This window comes from Stegodyphus dumicola, chromosome 10 (genome assembly GCF_044657685.1).
Source record: "Stegodyphus dumicola isolate Sdum_Otavi_A_Nest chromosome 10, ASM4465768v1".
NCBI classification, from domain to species: domain Eukaryota; kingdom Metazoa; phylum Arthropoda; class Arachnida; order Araneae; family Eresidae; genus Stegodyphus; species Stegodyphus dumicola.
Genome location: NC_140777.1, coordinates 123664338 through 123686584, shown reverse-complemented (window position 1 = coordinate 123686584; position 22247 = coordinate 123664338).

Below are 22247 nucleotides of genomic sequence, written 5' to 3'. Positions count from 1 at the left end.
TCTCTCTGCAGATGAAGTCACAAAGGTAAGTGGTTAGATATTTTTCTGTATTCCCCATTAAGTAATTTTATCTGGTAAATTACCATTACTTATATACTAAAGAATTAAAGGTGAAAGAATAAGCTTTCTTTGAAGATACAAAAATTTGCAGAAATTTCAAAAAATTGGTATGCGTAAAAAAGTTCTTAAATTGCCACATATGCGAAACTGAAAATGTTATATATGAAATAGTTCAGAAATATAAATATTTTCACTATTTTTTAACTATAATTCACTGCATTTGTTATATATAATCACAGTTTAAGGTAGCAGTGCTTTTCTCACTGTGATTTCTCATGTATTTTGATTCATAAATACACATACTTAAATCCACGTATTTTGATTTATCTTTTGAGACCGAATAAAAAATGAACTAAACATTCTCGTTGACATTGAGAGTTGAATAAAAGCTCACCTCAAAATAAAATGAATCAATAAATTTTTGGAAAATTTTACATAGCATATATTGAGCAGAAAGAGTAAACTGAATATACTTAATGGAATTAATAATTGGTAGAGTTGATTGCAGAATAAAATGCCTTAATTGCATGGTAAACAGTAGATCTTTTGAAGTTTTTCTATGTTGCATAAAATGCAGATTTAGATTTTTGATATTGATTGTCATATAAATGACAATTACTGTTTTGTTTTGCTCTGAAATGAATGGTTAGTAATAAAATTCTGGATGAGACAACCTTTAACATGCGCTAAAATTTACAAAGTTTAATTTGGTGCTGATTTCAACGGGTAAATTTCATTTTACTGAATTTTGCGTAAAATAATACCAATGAACCATTGCAAATTATTTTCAGAACTTTTTTTTTTAATCTAAAAGGGCTATTAGTTTTGAAATGTGACTTCATATCGTCAGTCGTAAACTTGTTTCGCTTTTCATTCAAGTCTTGCCATTTGCCAAAATTTAACATATTTACCTTTAAAATCTAATATATTATTGACTAACAAGCCAAGCTATTTAAAAGCATTACACACAGTTCTTAACAATGCTTTTTTTAATTTTTAATCTGATTGATTTAAAATGCATTTAATTCATGATATATCTAATTGAAAACATTTTAATATTTCTACATAATTACATGATATATTTCTTCATTTTTCAAATATATAGAAGATATATAACTTTCTGGTGTCAGTATCTTATAAAATGTTTTGCTATTTCCACTGCCCCATCTGTATTGATAATCTATGCATTCATAAACTTTTAGCCTCTTTGAGTGACTGCTAAAATCTGAGGCCTTCCAGATTTTTTTTTTAATTTTGTGAGCAGAAAGATAGAATTTTAGAAGAGCTTCTTGAGTTACCTTTTGAATGATATAAAGAATTGTTAACATAATGTCAAATTTTTACAACTAAATATTAAATATATAAAAAAGCCTGCAGCATTCTCATGTTACAAAAACATATTTATTTATTCTGAGGCTAGGAATTGATTTAGTTTTAAAAATACAATTTATTCCTTTTAACAATTTCCCAACAGTGTCATCAAAATACTATAAATTCCTTACATGTTTTAAAGAAAGATGATTCATTTATGTAAAGATTATTAAATGGCTAATTTTATTATTCAATTTTTAATACAAATTAACTGAAATTAGAAACTGATTTTGTAAAATAATTTAATTATGAATAATTCAATTTGGGGGCTATTGGATGTTTAAAAATGATCAAAAGATTTTTAATATCTTAAAAATAAAAGCAAAATTTTCAGTTTTAATATTTTGTATTAATAATTCATTTTAATTTCCTTGCTCAGTTTTAATATATTCACAAATTCAGATTTAAAAACAAAATAAGTTGTATAAATATTTTCAACATTTCTGATTTTTCCATAGTAACCATAGGAGAAGGATTTGAGAAAAAAAGTAGGTTTTAAATCATCACACCTTCACATACTTTCACTGGAATTTTCCTCTGTATATATACTGGGATGTGACACTAAGCAGTTGAGAGTATGTATTTAAGAGGTTAAAGGGATATTGTAACTAGTGTTTCAAATCCTGATAACATCCCATATGCTGTCGGTGGGACGTAGATAGGATGTCCTAAGGATATACTGGGATGTGACATTAAGCGCTCAGGATGATGAGTTTAGGAGGAAATTGGGATATTACGGGATGTACTGAGGATGTAGTAAGTAGGACTTTAAATCCTAATAACATCCCATATGCTGTCGATGGGACATAGATAGGATGTTTTTAGGATATAATGGGATGTCCTGAGGATGTAGTAAGTAGGAGTTCATATCCTAATAACATCCCGCACGCCGTCGATGGGACTTGGTTAGGATATCCCGGGATGTGACATTAAGCAGTCGGGAGGTGTTTAGGAGGTTAGCGGGATATTTCGGGATGTGCGCATATCCCGCGAGCAACATCCTTGGGATATCCCAAGGATGTTTTTGTGCTATGTGGGTATACGTAAAAAAGCAAATTTAAATAATGTGCAAACATATAAAAGAATTAATTTTCGAACTAATTTACAATATCATTTTAATTCAGATTGCGTAAGTAAATCAAGTGCAAAACCAAAACATGAAAATAAATTCACCAATTCGGCAAATTAAAATTAATCTAATTTTTTTTTTTAAGTTCATAAGTAAAGGACTGTTGAGCAGGCAGGAGACAGACTGATCAAGGGGAAGTTGCCTCCTAACCTAACTCTTCAATCATTCAATTCGTGTTTCGTCATTCATGCAAGCAAGGGTAAAAGTCAAAGCTAAAAGTATTATATTAAATTTATTGCGGCAATTATATCAGAATGTTGCAAATTATTGCGTGTCTTTTAAATAAAATAGTATATGCTCCAATTTAAGTTAAATCTATTAATATAAGAGCTTAATAAATTTCAAAACTTACCCCCTTTGATGATTTTTTTGATGCTGCATTATATTCCGGATAGCTACTAGAAAAATACTAACTTCTTCTGTGAATGATTCAACATAAAATAAATCATACACATCATTTTGATTTTTTGTGGGGTTTTATATTGACATAATTTTATTTACATTTTTAGCTTAAAAGAATAATCATTTAAAGAACAATATCCGATTACAGCCGATTCAAAAACTACCAAAAATCGAGTTCAAGATCTAAAAAAAAAGTGCTAGTTCTACGGCTTTCGTTTGGTTTCTCTCTGTTGCCATATTTCCTCTTCTCTTTTTTTTTTTTTCTTTTTCTTTTACCGAAGTAGTTGCCAACAAATTTAAATTCATATTATCGAGCATTTTAATCTATCATTTTTACAAATTACCTTGTTGCTACGTAACAACACAATCCCTTAGGTACTAATAAGTAGACAATTTACATTATTTTCTAAAAATTTTAAACTTTACATTAATAAAAGAATAGTAAATATTTTTATTGCAGATAAACATCATACACAGCTTTCATATCACTGTTTCTTCAATTCATAAATCACATCATATTCTATAGTCCTACTAGAATTCTATACATTCTACAAATAAAAAAACTAATTTCTCACAATGGAAGAAAATAAACACTACAAATTTGGAACACTAAGCAATGCTTCACACACACTCACACATACTATCGATAAACTCATATTATCAAGTGCAACTGCAATAGCAAATACTACGTATTAAAATAAAAAAAAGTATAAGTTATCTAGGGTCAAAGTTAACAGTTTTGCCACTATTGAGTAGATCGTCGGATTATCGATATTTTTCGGAAAGCATTATCAACATATCAAAACTAAACAATTAAAAATACAATAAAAAAAAGATGTCTAAAGTATAACCTGCAATTAAAACAACAATGCAAATTTAACCCTTTAACTTGTAGGGTTTATATTTATTTTAACTAACATTTATTTTAAGTTTAAACTATCTTTCCTGTCAAGCCTTACTTTCCCCTGGAACTGCCAATGCCAGAATATGTAAATTTGAGTAGAACGCGCAAGGATTCAAATTATCAGCGGAAGTATTATGATTTAAATAGAAGGAAACGAGTTCGGTGAGAGAGTTATTCTTACTTAGCGAGCGCGGAGGTAGAAATCGAGAATTAAAGAACCCCGCGTTGCGGCCTATGTGCTTGGCGGGAAGTAGTTGCAGTTGTTCCAGTGAGCTTCAAGTCTGCTGAATTAGCTGCGGTATTTGTAAAACGCGGTGAGTTAGTTATTTTAGAGAGCCTCGTAGTTAGAATATTGTCTTTACTTTCTTTTCAAGTTCTTATTTTTATTTGACTGCCTAGTGGGCACAGTCTGTAAGCGTCAAGAGGACGCCATTGTAATTTATTACGTTGAATAAAAAGGGACTTAAACCCTTTATAAGACTCTGTGGTTTATACAAGCTTTCACAGTCACCTCTTGGTTGCGTGCTAGTTAGAGGCGCGCAACGTTATATTGGCGCCCGAACACTTATCGAACTGAAATGGCCGAAAACTGGATGGGAGCCGCTGGACAACACCAAGAAATGACAACGTAGTTAGAAGGATTTGGATACCTGGTCCAGACTTTGAGAGCATCAATCAAGCCAAACGTCTATTTCGACGGAAAAAATTCGGTGTCCGTATTTTTAGAAGGTATAGAAAACCACTTTCAGCTCTATCCTGTGCCTGAAAGACAAAAAGTTGCTATTGCCACATCAGCACTAAGAGGACAGGCCGCGCTATGGTGGAAAAATATAGACAAATTTCTTCTAGGTGAATTTGGAAGCCCGACGTATACATTTGAAAATTTCAAAAAATCGTTAGTAAAGGCCTTCCCCATAGTGAAAAATCGCGCACGGCTGGAAGCCGAGCTATATAGTTTCTATCAACGGGATACAGCACAATTGACGGACTTTATTTTACGAAAAATCAAGCTAACGGATATGCTGTATGGCAAGAAACCCGATGCGGAGATTATTGAAATAATATTACCATGATTGTTTCCCGCAATTATACAAAATAGTAACGGCGTATGTCAGGTCCTGCAATCAATGTCAGTTAATAAATGATATTAATTACAGCCCGGCCGGGTACTTAAATAGCATTCGCGCTACATTTTCGAATGAAATTTTAGGCATAGATCTCCTTGGTCCCTTCCCCCAGAGCGAGTTAAATAAAAATCGTTTTCTTTTAGTAATAGTAGATCATTTTTCAAAATGGATAGAAATTGTTCCACTTAAACGCGCGTCAGCCAAAAGAGTCGCAGATGCATTCTTACACAGATACATTTTAAAATACGGTGCACCGATAAAAGTCATTAGCGATAACGGAAAACAATTCATTAGTCAAATACTTGAAAACATATGCAATGGACTTGATATACGCCATATCAAAATGGTTCCGTATAGACCACAGGCTAACATAGCAGAAAGAGTTAATAAAAACATTGTAAAAATAATTCGCAGTTACGTTAGCACACATCACAAGCGCTGGGATGGCTACATAAATGAAGTAGCTTATGCTTTAAGAACGGCACATCATGATACTACGGGAAAAACTCCAGCAGAATTATTTTTAGGCAGAAAGTTAATTACGCCTTTAGATAAATTATTCTTTGTGCAACAAAGAGAGCAGGAATTTAGACAACAAGACGTGCAAAAGTTGATTGATCAGGCGCTTAAAACCTCGGATACGGCAAGAAATAGACAGAAGTTATATTATGATAGAAAACGCCGTGAAGCAGATTTTAAAGTTGGGGATAAAGTATTGAAACGGAAATTTTCTTTATCAAGTGCCCCAGACAATTTTATGGGAAAGCTAGCTCCAAAGTTTGAAGGCCCCTATGTAATTCAGGAAATCAAAGGAGTAGTCTTATATCTTAAAAACGAGAGAGGGGAAATCTGTAAAGCAAGTCCCGACCAGGTGAAAAAATACTATAATCCAAATGATTTTGAAATCCTTAAAAGTTTCTTGCAGGACTCATCTCTAAACGAAATAGAAGGGCCAGAGACTGCAACAACTATTCCACCACCCAAGAAACGGAGAACTGAAGAGAGACCTAGCACTTCTACAACCCGGACGTCGGTATCAAAAAGAAAAAATGATTTTCAAACTCCGGCGTTTAAGAAAAACAAAAATACAGATGAACCGGGTAAAGAAACCGTGGTAAAGACGAAAACACCACCTACAAAAGATGGCAGGAGAAATTACACATCAAGGAGAACGCGCACACGGCCACAGAGTCAGGTGCCAGCAAGGCCGCCGTTCCGGAAACTGAAACGCCAACAGGAGGCACAGAAGTACGAGGAACAGAAGAAATTCAAGGACTCCAGACCGGAGGACGTCAAGACCAGCCGTCCCAGGCAGAAACGCAAAGGCCAACAACCAGACGATTACTCCGTCAAGAGGCCAGCATGTAGAGGACGCAAAAGAAAGATCAACGGGGACGACACTCGGAGATCAATAAGGAGAAGATTGACATCCATGACACCTCTAACTTGGGATCAATTTTGTCAAAAACGGATGACGGAGTTTCAAGCATCGAAAACTCAAAGATAAGTTAAAACCTTCTATAAATTTTTTTTCTCCTTTGTTCCGAAATGTTATGCATAAGTACGAAGTTCTATGTTTTGACGAAAGTCAATATGTCTCGGTTGAGACTTAGTTTTGTTTTACTTTATTTAGCTAAGGCAAAAGTATTATTTTCTTTAAGTGTAAAAGCTAAAAACAAGCATTTTCTGTTGGTCGAAAGACTAATTCTGTTATGTTAAAGCCAAAATTTGGCCGAAGATAAAAATAACTTCGTATTCTTGTACTAATAAGAATTTTAGTTTCAGTGCCGCCAGCTTGGCGAAGAATGAGTAAAGTAAAAATTTATTTTCTCTTATTCATTTTATGGTAAATTGTAAAAAGCATATGTATTAAACTTTTGTAAATGTATGTAAATACTTGCATGTTATGTAAAAGTAGAATTTAATCTAGAAGCATAAAATTGTAGATGCTAAAAGTGAATGCTTAAAAGCAATGAAGTCAAAATTTAAGTATTAAACTGTAAAGTCATGCTTTAAAGCGAAAGCCTGCATGTTTAAAGATGAATAAGGGGGAAGTTAGAATGAATGTGTTTTGTAGGGTTCTCCACCTACATTTGAATTTTTAAGAATATTAAAGTAGCTCATTGAGTTGTAGAATGTCGAGTAAGGTGTGTCTATTTGGTTGTTGAATTCTAACAAATCATGGTGGTTAGGGGAAGTGTTGTAAGACTAAAACACGAATATTCCCGTTTGACACCACACATGGTGGAGAGCCAGGGTAAAGTTAAATTAATGCTTGAAAAATTGAATGAATGTGAAGTAAGCAATAACTAAGAAAAACGAAACGTTAAAAACAAAAATTTATTGTGTCAAGAAGTGTAAATTATAATGTATGTAGAAAGATACTGATACTTATTCCTTCCAGATGCTGGAAGGAAAGACCAAGATTGATTGATGAAGTCCAGGAAAAGTTGCTGTAAGAAGAAAGCTTTGTAACGACTAACAGAATTTTAATATATAATTGTTACATAAGATTTTTTTGTGTAAACGAGGCTTTCGCCAGTTAGTTCAGAATTAGATAAACTTACAACAGGTCGTTGGTAGGACCTGCTTCCAAGTTTTCCAAATTCTGGCAGCGGCAAATGTAGGGTTTATATTTATTTTAACTAACATTTATTTTAAGTTTAAACTATCTTTCCTGTCAAGCCTTACTTTCCCCTGGAACTGCCAATGCCAGAATATGTAAATTTGAGTAGAACGCGCAAGGATTCAAATTATCAGCGGAAGTAGTATGATTTAAATAGAAGGAAACGAGTTCGGTGAGAGAGTTATTCTTACTTAGCGAGCGCGGAGGTAGAAATCGAGAATTAAAGAACCCCGCGTTGCGGCCTATGTGCTTGGCGGGAAGTAGTTGCAATTGTTCCAGTGAGCTTCAAGTCTGCTGAATTAGCTGCGGTATTTGTAAAACGCGGTGAGTTAGTTATTTTAGAGAGCCTCGTAGTTAGAATATTGTCTTTACTTTCTTTTCAGGTTCTTATTTTTATTTGACTGCTTAGTGGGCACAGTCTGTAAGCGTCAAGAGGACGCCATTGTAATTTATTACGTTGAATAAAAAGGGACTTAAACCCTTTATAAGACTCTGTGGTTTATACAAGCTTTCACAGTCACCTCTTGGTTGCGTGCTAGTTAGAGGCGCGCAACGTTATAAACTGCTTAAGACGTGTTTAAACGTTTTTGGAATGTCTTTAAAAATGCTTAAGACGTCTTTACACGAATTTCAAATCGCACGAAAAATGCTTAAGACGTGTATATACGAAGCCCGAATTTCGCGAAGATTGCTTAAGACGTGTTTAGACGACGCGATCTGGTCTTCCTTCCCCTACCTTTCTGCAGGCGGCTGTCAGTTGACACAAAGCTCTTAATAGGGTGTGAAGTCTCTTTCAAAAGAGCACTTTAGGAAAAGTTCTTAGAGTGAAGTATCTTTGCTCAGACAGCAGGTATGTATTATCTGTGTGCCGACTAAAAGTTTGCGAAAGAAGATAAATCGTTTTACAACTGTTTGCCTTGTGGTACTTTATACAAATGAAAGTCAAACGGGATCCGACGTTGTTGTAGTACATTGCCGAATTTTAGTAGAAACAAGAAAAAATAAGAATTGTAACGGAGGACGCCTTTATGCCTATATGTTATAAAATCAAATATTTTATTTTTGTATTGAAAAATGATTACCATTTCTGATTCGTCAGGAAAAAATATAAAATGTTGCAACCAGCTTTCTTGTTTGCCTTCGTATTTCAAATGCGCGTTATTATAATGGTATATTCTTCTTTTTACATTCTTAAATGTTAAAACTGTGCTTTCAGCATGCCTGAGTTTTGTACTCGTATGTGTGGCTCTATGCTCCTTAGAAATGGCGAACTGACATATAAAAATTATATGAATGTTGAAAGGAAGATATTCTACACGAAACTTCAACTAAATGGAATAAATAAATACGCCGAAGGAATTTCTAGAAATATTTGTTTTAAAAATTTTATTATTAAGATTTTAAATCCAAAATGTTTTGAAATCTAAAGAAAAAAATATGTAATCTTTGAAACATTTTTGGAAAGAAATCTATCGATATAAAATCTCTTAAAATTAATGGAGTGTAAATGAATTAAAACAGTTAGTGTACGGAAGGGTTAGATATACTCCGCACAAAAAATTACAGTCAGAAGATCAATTATTTAAAGATATGAATTAATTACATTAAAAGAATTTAAAATAAATTAACATCTGTCCAAATGTCAATGCTAACAGCAATAGCACGAATGAAAGTTATGCTTTAAATTCCGAACTTAATTCATCCGTCGGTATGCAATGATTGTGTCTTTGCGATTACTTTTCTTATAGATACTACAAAAGGCCGCCAACGAAGTAGCGGTAAAATCGTTGAATACTAATAGTTTGAAGCGGGTTCAAATCCTGACGAATGGATTGCCTGCATACCAGTTTTAGCAAATTTTTGCTGCCCATGTTTAATGTGAATATGAGCCAATTTTAGTTAGCTTTTCATGATGACGTGCCTTGACTACGAGTCCTCGCTCGGGTTGTGTTTAGTTTGGCTTGTTAGATTATTAAGCACGTGAAGGCGATCTGTGTAAGGGAAGGTATGCTTTCGTGACAGATTTCTAAGGGAAACAATCTCGCACTACAGAAAGTTAAAAACCATAAAAACGCCCATGCAATCAGCTTGTTCACGGGGGTTTGAATGTAGGTCAAACTACCAGTATGTTAAGAGAAGCGATTTCAAGAATGTTTAATTATTTTATTTAGTTTGTCATAAGCTAAATAAAATAATTAAACATTCTTGAAATCTCTTCACATTACTGAAATGGCAAAAACTTCGAATTATACTATGCTACCACTTTTCCTCTAATATGAAATTTTGAACTTTTCCGTTATCGGACAGCCCACCATCGACTGAGCGGAGTCTAACGGAACAACTGGTGGTTCTGTCCGGGGTTCGAATCCCGACAAACGGGCTGGTTGCCAGGATGATATTCTTAGTTTTCCATATGTGTAACATGTATGCAAGCCAATTTCCGTTAGGCAGTCCTCGAACGAAGGCATCCTTCACATTAGGCAAATAACCATCGAGTACTTTGCCATAATCAAATAAACCTTTATCCATAACATGCATCAAATATTTTTATGTTGAAAAGTTTATGCGCCAAAGTTGGCCCCCGTTGGAATGAAGTATGTTGTTTATTTTTTCTTCGTTTTTTATAACAACAATGTTCTTGTTTTCAGAATCTGAATTATCAATAATATTCTTTTAATAATATGCGATTCTATTTTTTTTTTTTTTTTTTTTTTGTTTAATGAAAAATTAATTTAAGCGACAAATCCCTTACATTTAGAAAAATTTTCGATTTTCGAAACGAGTTGCTGTCAAAAGCGCATCTTCTCGTTGCTGCATATATTTATTTAAAGCAAACTGCTTGGCGCGTGTGCTTTTATATTTGAAAAGATTCAGAGAATTTTCAACAGGGAAATAAAGTTATTAATTTTACTGAATTTTGTGGATTCTTTGTGTTTTGAGGTAAAAGTCAGACCATCAGATATGTGACAACCTTAAAATAAGGATATATATAATCAGGAATTTGCGGCCAGACATTCCCAGCGAAATACATTACAAAAAATTATCTATGTAGAATTAATGTATATTCCGTTTAGTATTTGAATTTATCAGTGTTATTACACATCAGTTTATCAGTGTAAGTTATATCGAGTTTTAGTTGTGTTCGATATAAGAATTTTATTTGGTTTATATAAATCCGATTCGTTTAATAATATTATATTTATTAAATACTATTTATTAGGTTTCCCAATCTGTCAAACCCAATCAATGGCCTCCTGGCTAAGATATCTGATTATCGCTATTTCGACTCATATTCGAACCCAAACAAACGAACTGGTTGAATTTTGTGATTTCCTCTTTGTGTAACATGAACATGAGTACGTTTTACTTAGAAAGTCGTCCATGGTGACATTCTTTGCCGTCGGCTGATAGGTCTCGTTTCCTTTGCCATACTCAAAAAATCTAAAAATTTTTCAAAAAGACTAACAGATGCATATAACAAAATAAAATTAAGTAAATGCATATAAGAAAATAAAATTAAGTAAATGCATATAAGAAAATAAAATTAAGTAAATGCATATAAAAAAAAACTGAAGTAAATGTATATAACGAAAAAAAAAAAAAATGAAGTAAAAACAAATTTTCAATAATTTTTCAATACAGTAGTTTTTAAATTGCTTGTTTTCAAATTTTATTTCATTTTTATGTATGTACTAATATACAGTGTATGTGTGCGAAAGTGTGCTTGTTCGGCATATCCATATATATTAATTAAATAAATCTGATTTGAAAATGCATGCACTAACGCACTATTCTCGTAATTTGAAAAACACTAAAGTATTGTCTGAGAAAAATATTTATAAAGAAAATTAAATTTCGTCTCCGCACTCGGTGCTGTGTAAAAAATTTAAATAAGCTTATTAATTTTTTTCTTCTTTATTAAAAACAAATTAGTTTCTTTTCATCTATATATGTAAAATAACAAAATCTTGCTGTCAGAATGGAAATTCTTAAAAATATAAAACTCGTTTTTTTCGAACAAAAGTTTCTGAGAAATTTCTCTAGGTCAATAGGTAGTAACAGGACCACTGACTGCTTTGTTTGAAAAACCCGATGAAGTGGATGATTTTACCCCCAAAAGGTTTTCTTTAACAAAGCAGATGCGGTCCAAATGGCTTTCCTGAGAAGCGTTCGTATTTGAATATCTAGAAACTTGAGTTGGAAGACTTATTGTTACCGAAGCAATCAGTCAGACAGCAATAAAACTTATTAGAATTATTTCTCTCTCTCTCTGTGAGTTCTTGAAATCTTGGAATGGGTGAAAGTTTATTTTGTTTTACATATATAAGGAAACTGCGTGTAAAGCAAAATAATTCAAGGCACCCATTGTATGTTAATCATTGTACGTCCCCTCAGCTCTTCGGTTGGGTATTAAGAAAAGAAATTCCTATACAGCTTTTGTATTACTTGTATAGTGAAAGATTTGAAAAAAATAGCTTCATATGAAAAGTTTTTCTCCGATGAACGAATACAGCTGAAACATGTTTCTGTCTTCAAGTATATCCACAAAACATGAAATAGTATTGTACTCTTTTGTATTCTATTGCATTTTTATATTACTTCGTGGTAAATTTTTTTATTCTTAAATTTCTCTCTCTATTTTCTTATAATACACAAGTACTCTTTCAAATATGGCTGACCTATGGACCTAAATTTTTATACTATAAAATTTTATATAAAAATTAGCCGTAATCATTAGACACAGCTTTGTGTATATTATATTCTTGAATACATGCCTGCAATTAATACTAAGAATACTATTGATAAAATTCGTGATATAATGAATAATGAAAATACTGTTTAAGCTAAAAACCGATTTGAATCTTTTTTTCATTATAGGGTAACATGAGCCAAACAATTTTCGTTAGAAATATACAATTATGCTAACTTGACACATCAGATAGAAAATATTTTATCGTCATCATCGGCTATGATAAAAGATTTATACGCTTAAGATTTTGGATTATGATAAAGCACACAGGACCTATTTGTCTAAGGGAAAGGAAGTCTTCAGGGTAGATTTTTTTTTGTGGGAAACAAACTGTTAATTCACAATCAATTGTACTTATGAAAAACCCCTAAGCCTCCCATGCAGCCGCTAGAATTTACCGGGGCTCCGCTATCTTACCGCTTGGAGGCTAGTTGGCTTTCTGAACTTACGCAATATCTATCTGAATTTGAATATTTGCATAAAAAACGAGCAAAATAAAATGACACATTGTAAATAGTACATTTTACTGAAATTAAACTTTCTTTGAAAAAGGAAAATTAATTGTAAGGAATAAGATGGATGCATTTAATTAAACGGCGCGCAATAACCGCGCTGATCATATGTTTCGTATAGGAAATCATTTTCTTCGTGTTATCGTATAACGGAAAATATCCACAGATTATATTTTACAGTTTTTAAAAAGTCATGGGTTATCTGCTTTAAGAGAACACCTTCGTGGGCAATTTTCTAAATAAAATTAGCTTGAATTCACGTTACGCATCGGGAAAATCATAAAGACCACAAGCAGCTAAACTGTTCGGTTGCCAACAACAAACTACCAACATCCAGCAATCTTATTCACTCAACTAGTGAACTTAAACTAATGTTTGTATATTATTAGTAGTATTAAAATAACGAAAATATTTATTCTAATAAAAATTTTTGTTTGAATATCCTCCCTAGTAAGGTATTTCCTTTCGTTGGAGATTTGTCAACAATAAATGCTATGTTCAAACAAGACATTTATTTAGAGCATAATGCTTCAAAAATGTATGCTGGGATCCCTAGAAAAAAAATATCGCCGGAAAATATATCTCCGAAAAAGTATTTAATTATTCATATTCTTATGATTAATTATTAAATAATTAATAACTTTTATAATTATTAAATGAAATGCTTATTTTTACTTTACCAAATGTACAGCAACACTCTTTCTTTACAAAAATACCATATTGAATAAATTATATTGTAAGCTAATAAGTAACAACATTGCTTTGTTTAATTAAGATACAATAACAAGCCAAACAAACATTAAATTGGAAGTCAAACAACAAAAATCAGCGTTATATTTTCAAATTTTCACAATCTAATTTTCATTATATCTTATCTCGTTCATTTGCGCTTTTGCAGCTGAAGATGATGGTTCGGTAAAACCATCGAAACTAGTCCTGTGAAAATTTGAAAATATAACGCTGATTTTTGTTCTTTTACTTCCAAATTAATTGCTTTGTTTGTTATTAATATGTCTCATCTTTCCTATTTCAGATAAAATTTTCTAGTGTTTCTTGGACAGGAAAGCAAGAACTTTTAATTTGAATCAATAAATTTATGATACACTGAAAACGGTTTCAAGTTATAATTCCCTTTCTGAATATCTTGAATGTATATGAAAAAGTAAAATGAAAATTTAATATTAATATTATCACTCTTAAAAAACACCCAAATGTTTCGCTTATTGCTCTCTTAAAACTACGTAATAATTAAAGAAAAAAGAAATTATTTAAAATAATTATTAGTTTCACGCAGTTGAAGAATATAGGAAAATGCTGAATGTTTTAAAGATTTTTAATTAATGACAAAAATACAGAAAATCGGAAATAATACGAAATGTTTCAGCAATATCTCAGAAGGAATGAAAGTTGCACCAGATATTTGTCAGAATATAATTTTAGTGATAGCAGTTTAATCAGTCTGCATTGAAATTCCGATGATAATCAGTGACATACAGATTTAGGTTACTTAGGTTAAAAATGCGTAATAATTTAAAATATAACCGGGTAAATTTTAAAACCAATTTATTTGAAAACTAGCAGCTTCGCTGCGAGCTTTCGTCTGGCTTTTAAATGTACCGGAAAAATGGCTGAAGGGAACTCCAAACGTTAAATTTAAAAACTACGTAGGATTTTACTCTGCAGAACAACTTCATAAAAAAAGTTATTACGTATAACAAAATTACAATGAAATAAGCAATATCCCTTAATACAAATATTAATTATCCTAATAAATAAATTAACCAAATTCCTTTGCAATATCTTAAGAACTCAAATGGTATAAAGGAGGTTAAGAACTTTGTTTCCTAAAAAAAATCAGTCAAAACTTTTCAATATCTTAAAAACAGTGAAATGAGCAATAATTAAAATAAAGGAATGCAAAAAACAAAAAATTCTGAAAAGCAAAGTATAATTAATGATATTTTATCTTATGTTTTCAAGGGAAAAATTACAATGAAATAAGCTATATCTCTTAATACAAATATTAATTATCCTAATTAAAAAATTAACCAACTTTCCGTAAAACAAAAATCATGCAAAACTATTCAATATCTTATAAACAGGGAAATAAGCAAAAAATAACATGAAAGCAACTCAAAAAACATAAAATTCCGCGCAGAATTTTACTCTGCAGAACAACTTTATAAAAAAAAAAAAAAAAAAAAAAAAACAATAAAAATATATTATATTTATATAAAAATGAAAATGAAATATACCAATCTCTTAAAAACAGTGACATAAGAAATACGATGAAAAATTGTTGCCAAACCCATATTTCTAAAAGAATGAAACTATTCAAAATGATGAGATTTCATCAAAAATCTATCAACAACAATAAGAAGGAAAATTGTTGCCAAAATCACATTTTTAAAGATGTGAGAAGTGTACTCGGAAGCTTCATTTAAAAAATCTTTTAAAAATACAAAATATTATCATTTTTCCAAAATTCTTTTTGTAAAAGCATTCGCAAGAATGAAAGTTTAACGTGTCCAAAAATCAAAGAAAAATAAACTGTACATTTTTAAAAATAAACTTTTTTAGAAAAAATCCCTTTGAAAAAGTGTTAAGCTCCCTTTGTTAAATAAATTCGTATTTAATCGATTTATTGAATCACGAAATTTATTTTAAGTTCGTAAAATAGCTAAGTGCCTACGTTTCATGACGATGTGAAAATGGAGTGTGTAGAGTAAAATCTCGCTTTCCTGTTTCGAAATGTTTCAAAATGTTTCAAAAATTCAATGTTTCAAAATGACACGATTTCGTCACAAAACATGAAATAAAAAAAATTCGAATTCGAATTTCGAAAAAATCGCTTCGAAGTGCACTGGCTCTTGTGTAGATGTACCTATGTACCAAATTTCGTAGCCGTGGGTCTATTAGCTTACGCGCAGCGCGAACGAAAGGCACACACACAGACAGACTCTTTCTTTTATTATATGTAGAGAAGATATGTAGAGATAAGATTGTTTAAGGGAAGGAAACTTTTAAGTTTCGCAGCTGTACCCTGACCCTTAAGACGGTCAGCACGGAGAGTCTAGCCTTTTGCAATTCTCTTGAGAGCTCACATCTACCGAACAATATCTAGTGTAACCAATCTCACTTAGCGGAATCATTGAAGTAAAATTCTGGGAGGGATGGGAAATAACAAAAGAACTGCTTGACAATTTTCAGAGTTTAGGGTTATTTTCGCGACATTTTACGGAAGTTCGGTCCAAAACTAGCGACAGTTTTAAAGGGATTCGCAGAAAATCACTCGACAGACTAAGGGTTAAAATGCACAAACAATGCCTATAACATTGCATATAAAATACTGTTGCGTGCGTACGGGTTCGTTATGAAATGAATGCACAAGTCAAGTCCAATGAAAAATGAACAAAAATTTATTTTTATCACAACAAAAATGCTTAAATTTTCTCAAATTATCATGCAGTATTACAATATCTCACAGTAGTTATCTTTTAACTACTCAAATATCCAATAGAACGCAATTCAAAACAGCTAAAGAACGCTAATCCGCGAATTCGCTACAATCAACAAGAGCAGTTTTCTAAACAACAACAAACTAAGCAACTACTACAAACTGAGATGTTTTCCTCCTTTTATAAGATTTTAAAATCACGCGCTAGAATTTTCCAGTACTTTCTCGAAATCAAAAAGAGATATTTATTTATTTAATGCACGCGCTCTTGTATTTTCAATTTTCCGGCTTAGCTTTCTTTTAATATTCGTCACGCGCTGCACTGCGCGAGAAATAAAACCATTTAATTTATAATTAAACTAATATTAGCTTTTTAAATACCAAATTCGTAACACTGCCCCCTTCCCAAGGACTGCACGTCCCGGGCAGTACAATCCCTGGACAGGAAGCTAAACTTACAACTGTGGCATAAACATTACATTACAATATCAAACAACATGAACAATAAATGCAATAACTAACTTAAACAAATTAAATGCTATCAAATACTAAATACAAAACAAATACTAAATACAAATCAAATACTAAATGCAAATCAAATACTAAATACAAATCAAATCAAATACACATTTATAAACAAAAAGGACCATGGTCTGATACTATTTACAATTATTTACATTACGTACTATGGCCATTGTAGTGAGCTAACATGTCGTAATGAACGACTTTAGGTTTAGAGTTCGAAGACTTACGGATCCGAACAACGTCATTCGTGTTCAGAACTGTATATGGACCATCCGAAGGTGACTGTAATTTAGGACTCAGTCCTTTTCGTTGAATTGGGTTCCACAACCACAGTTTCCTTTGTTGGATCTATGTCTAGTAGCTCTCGTGTTGTATCTGGTCTTCACTTTCTCCGTCGCCAAGTTGACTCGCTTTCGTGCAGAACGGTGCATCCCCTCAAACAGGGCCTGGACATCTTGGATGTGTTCCTCAGGCGATGAAGGCGCATCCGTAGGACGACCAAACAGGCGGTCACAAGGCAGACGAAGGTCTCGACCGAAGAGCTTCTGAGATGGAGAATAGCTGGTAGTCTTGCGTTTCTTTTCGACCCTAGCATGATTTCGGCGGCTTCCCGAGCTGGGTCTTTCGGACAAGGCGTCGGCATTTCCAAATGAGGATCTCTTCTGAGGATGGATAGTCATGTCACCAGATGCTGAAAGCAGTTTGTTGTTTTTGAAGTCTAAGGAAAAATTGTATTTCCTTAAAAAGTCCAATCCGAGTATGCATGGATCTGTGATATCCGCCACATAAGCCGTGTGATGGTAGGCGGCACTTCCAAACGTGATGTTTACGTTTAACTTCCCAGTTATGTCGATCTTATCACCAGACGCAGTCTGAAGGGTAACACAGGATGGCGTCCAAATAAGTTTATCTTTAAACTGTTCAGCTAAATCTTTCCTAATGATGGTAACATTAGCTCCTGTGTCAATGATCATATCGCAAGGAACTCCATCGATATTCCCATTAATGGACATTCCGTTACTGTTGCCACTCACTGTATAAATTTTAAGCGCTTTAAAACAAGGTTTTTCATTATCTGGCAACCTCCGTTCCTCGATATGGTCACTAATTTGTTTACTGCGTCGTTGCTGGGAAATGGTCTTATTTTCCGTACCTTGGGATGTTCTGCAATTTCTTCGTATGTGGCCTTCAACTACGCAGTTCCAGCATTTTAGAATTAGTTTCTTTTCACTTCTGTTCCGTCTCAAGCCACTGACTTATCTGGTAAAATCACCTGCTTTATATTCCGTACCCTGGGGTGTTCTGCAATTCCGTCTTAGGTGACCTTCACTACCACATCTCCAACACCTTAGAGCCACTTTCTTCTCGCTCCTACTCCGTATCAAAGCGTCGACTTGTCTGGCTAAATCATCTAAACGAGCCATCAGTTGATTCACTGGCTCATGGACTCGCACAGCTCTAACTGGGTAGCGATCTCTACTAGTTGCTTGCTGAGCTGCCTCGAACTTCATGGCGTACAACAGAGCGCTTTTTATGTCCTTTACATCTGCCATTCGAAGAGCTTTCTGTATTTCAGGATCCCGGATGCCGTCGATGAAATATTGCAGCGACAGGATTTCTCTTGTTTCTGTCGGGCACTCCGAAAAGGCGTGATGTGACAGCCTTTCAACATCCGTGGCGAGTTCCTGAAGTGTTTCGGTGAGCTTCTGTTGACGGGATTTTAATTGGAGCCTGCTGTAGTCTTTTAAACATTTCTCCCCGAAGCACAGCTCCAAGGCGCCGGACAGAGCTTCGAAATCTAACCTTTTGTTTTCGGGAAGAGTCTGAAGGATATCCGCTGCGTCGGCTCTTAAAGAAGCGGCGAGATGACAGGCCTTAGCTTAGGAATCCCATCCATTCGCATCTGCCACGATAGAAAATTGTGTCTTATACACCTGCCAGGAGGTCTTCCCATCATATGTCGATAGCTTCAGAGAGGGACGAGCAGGCATGGGTAGAAATTTTAAACCATCCGAAGTGCTCTCTGCCGTCGCTACGAATTTCTTTAAAGTGTCAACTTCTTTGGCGACGACAGCAGAAATTCTGTCTTCGATTTGTTGTTCAATATGTCCTTGGACGGCAGAAACTCTTTCTTCAATTTGTTGTTGGAAGGCCGAAACTCTTCCTTCGACTTGTCGCTCCACAGCCGACTCTCTATCTTCTATTTCATCTTTGACAGAAGAAACCTTTTCTTCAATTTGCCCAACTTTATTTTCAACCACATCTATTCTACCTTCCATAGCATCGAATTTGGTTTCTATTATGCAGGCAATTTCTCTTTTCATTTCGTATTGACTTTCTTCAATCTTTACTTGTACGGCTTTTATTTCGTCTTTAAAAGTTAATTGACCAGCTTGAATAGCCTTCATCTCTTCCTTAACGGATTTTTGGCCCAATTTCATCTCGTCTTTAATTTCTTCTTCAACGGAGTTGACGGCTCCTTCCATCTTTTCTTGGAAAGGAGCAAATGCAGTCATCATTTGCCTGAATTGTTCTTCCATCGCTCTTGTTACTGGCATTCAAATCCCACTCCTGACACCAAAAATTGTTGCGTGCGTACGGATTCGTTACTAAATGAATGCACAAGTCCAATGAAAAATGAACAAAAATTTATTATTATCACAACAAAAATGCTTAAATTTTCTCAAATTATCATGCAGTATTACAATATCTCACAGTAGTTATCTTTTAACTACTCAAATATCCAATAGAACGCAATTCAAAACAGCTAAAGAACGCTAATCCGCGAATTCGCTACAATCAACAAGAGCAGTTTTCTAAACAACAACAAACTAAGCAACTACTACAAACTGAGATGTTTTCCTCCTTTTATAAGATTTTAAAATCACGCGCTAGAATTTTCCAGTACTTTCTCGAAATCAAAAAGAGATATTTATTTATTTAATGCACGCGCTCTTGTATTTTCAATTTTCCGGCTTAGCTTTCTTTTAATATTCGTCACGCGCTGCACTGCGCGAGAAATAAAACCATTTAATTTATAATTAAACTAATATTAGCTTTTTAAATACCAAATTCGTAACAATACGTTACATTACAGCTCGATATAACATACAGCCTCGCTTTGTTCATGTGCAAAACGATCTGTATTCGCTCAAAAAACTTCAAAGAATTGCAAAAACTTTGTGTCGATGTACACATCCATCTATTTTCACTAAAAAAAATCAGAGAATTGCACAAAAATGGCATTGCGCACTGCCTTGGCTTTGTCCATGTACACATCAATCTATTTTCACTTAAAAAAAAAATCAGAGAATTGCACAAACTCGGCATTGCGCACTACATTGGCTTCGCCCATGTGCACATCGATCTATTTTCACTTAAAAAAATCCCAGAATTGCACAAACTCGGCATCGCGCACAACCTCGGCATTTTTTTTTCTTTTTATTTAAAGAAAAAGAAATCCTCGTGCACCACAAAGTATCACACGAGACTTACAAATCGTAAGTGAAAAAGGCAGAACAGTAAGTAATATCATCAGTTTTCAACAATACAATGAAATCATAACAAGGGAAAAAAAACACAAGTAAATACAAAAGTATAAAAATGTATAAAGAAATCATTAACAGTGTTTAAAATAAAAGTCAACAAAATCATTGAAAGCTCGGTAGGCCGAAATCGAGGATACAAAATCATAACATTTCGGCGGCCAATGAATTCCAATGCATTTCAATCTACATTTCAAAACATTTCTTGCTTTATCAAGCAGTGGGCAATCAAAAAGCAGGTGGAAAACACTTTGCTAAACGCTAAGACTGCAATTACACAAATTGGAAGACGTCAGCTTAAATTGTTCAAGATAAACATTAAACTTACCATGTCCAGACAAAATTTGCGTAACTTTAAAATTGAGCAACAAGTCCTTACTTTTCAGTCTTTCAAAAATAGTTGGGAAGAATGCTTTTGTAACAGATCCCTTATCAGAAGAGATATAATCACAGTTCCACCGCTCAATCATTTTAGCTTTGAATGTTTTTTTTAAATAAGATTTTGGAATATTTCCATCAACGTTAATATCATTTTTAGTTTCATTCTTAGCAAGCCAATCAGCTCTCTCGTTTCCATAATTACCCGAATGACCACGGACAAATGTAAAAAACACTGAAATACCCCTCTTCTCCAGATCTCCGAGAGACTGCTGTATATTGACAATAATATCACTACATAAAGAGGTATTTTTAAGAGATTCCAGGGAAGAGAGTGAATCCGTACAGATTAAGTAGCTGGAACCACTTCCATTCTGGCTAATTATCCACTTGACTGCAAAATTAATACACAGAAGCTCAGAAATATATACAGTACATTCATTTCTAATGCGAAATTGGTGACACTCAATTTCAATATCATCTTCAAAAATAACATAAGCAAAACAAACTTTATCATCAATCCTACTACCATCCGTATACAGCACAAATGAAAATGAATTAACATCAGTGTCCGTACTATCCAGAATCTGTACTGGTTGTCTTACAGAAGGATGTGGTAGAACAGACAAGGGCAATAAACGATCAAAGTGAGAATTGGAGTAATTTGCAAGACTATTCTTGTAATCTATAAAGGTCAGAATAAACAAATCCAGTGGTGGAAATCCGGCAAGAGAGAAAACAGCATTGTAACTAATAGTTCGGTAACCGCTTATAACTCGCAGCAAAATTCGTCTTTGAACTCGAAGCAGGCGTTTAGAGTTAATTTTCTTTTTTAGAGACAATCCCCAAGCTCTACATCCACATGAAATAAGGGGTACAATGCCTTGTTTATAAATAATTGTTTCTAAACATTCGATTTAACACCAAAACTATTACAAGCAATTCGATTCAGCCCACGCTGAAGTCTCTCACATTTATTAGAAATGTAGGAAATATGCCTTTTTCCAGTTAAATTTGCTGTCCAACAAAACACCTAGATATTTAATTTCATTCACCCTCTCAAGGGGATTGTCATTTAAAAGCAATTGATATCCTTCATAAGTAGTATTTTTTCTATCAATAAACATGGTCTTGGATTTTGCATGGTTAAACTTTAACTTAAAATCTATTGACCAATGATAAATGAAATCTATAACATCTTGGGCGAGACGAAAAGCTTTTTGCATTTCTTTTCCTTGAATACAAATCAACAAATCATCTGCAAAGGCAATGACTTCACAACTGAAGAGATCAGAAAGTTTCTGTAAGAGATCATTCATAATAATAATCCAAAGCTTGGGACCGGAAACAGAACCTTGTGGACAACCTCTTTGAGGTCGGCAAACACTTGAGGTGCCACCCAAAGAAAGCTCGACCGTCCTGTCTTTCAGCAAATCAGAAACAACATTAAACACATTTTGA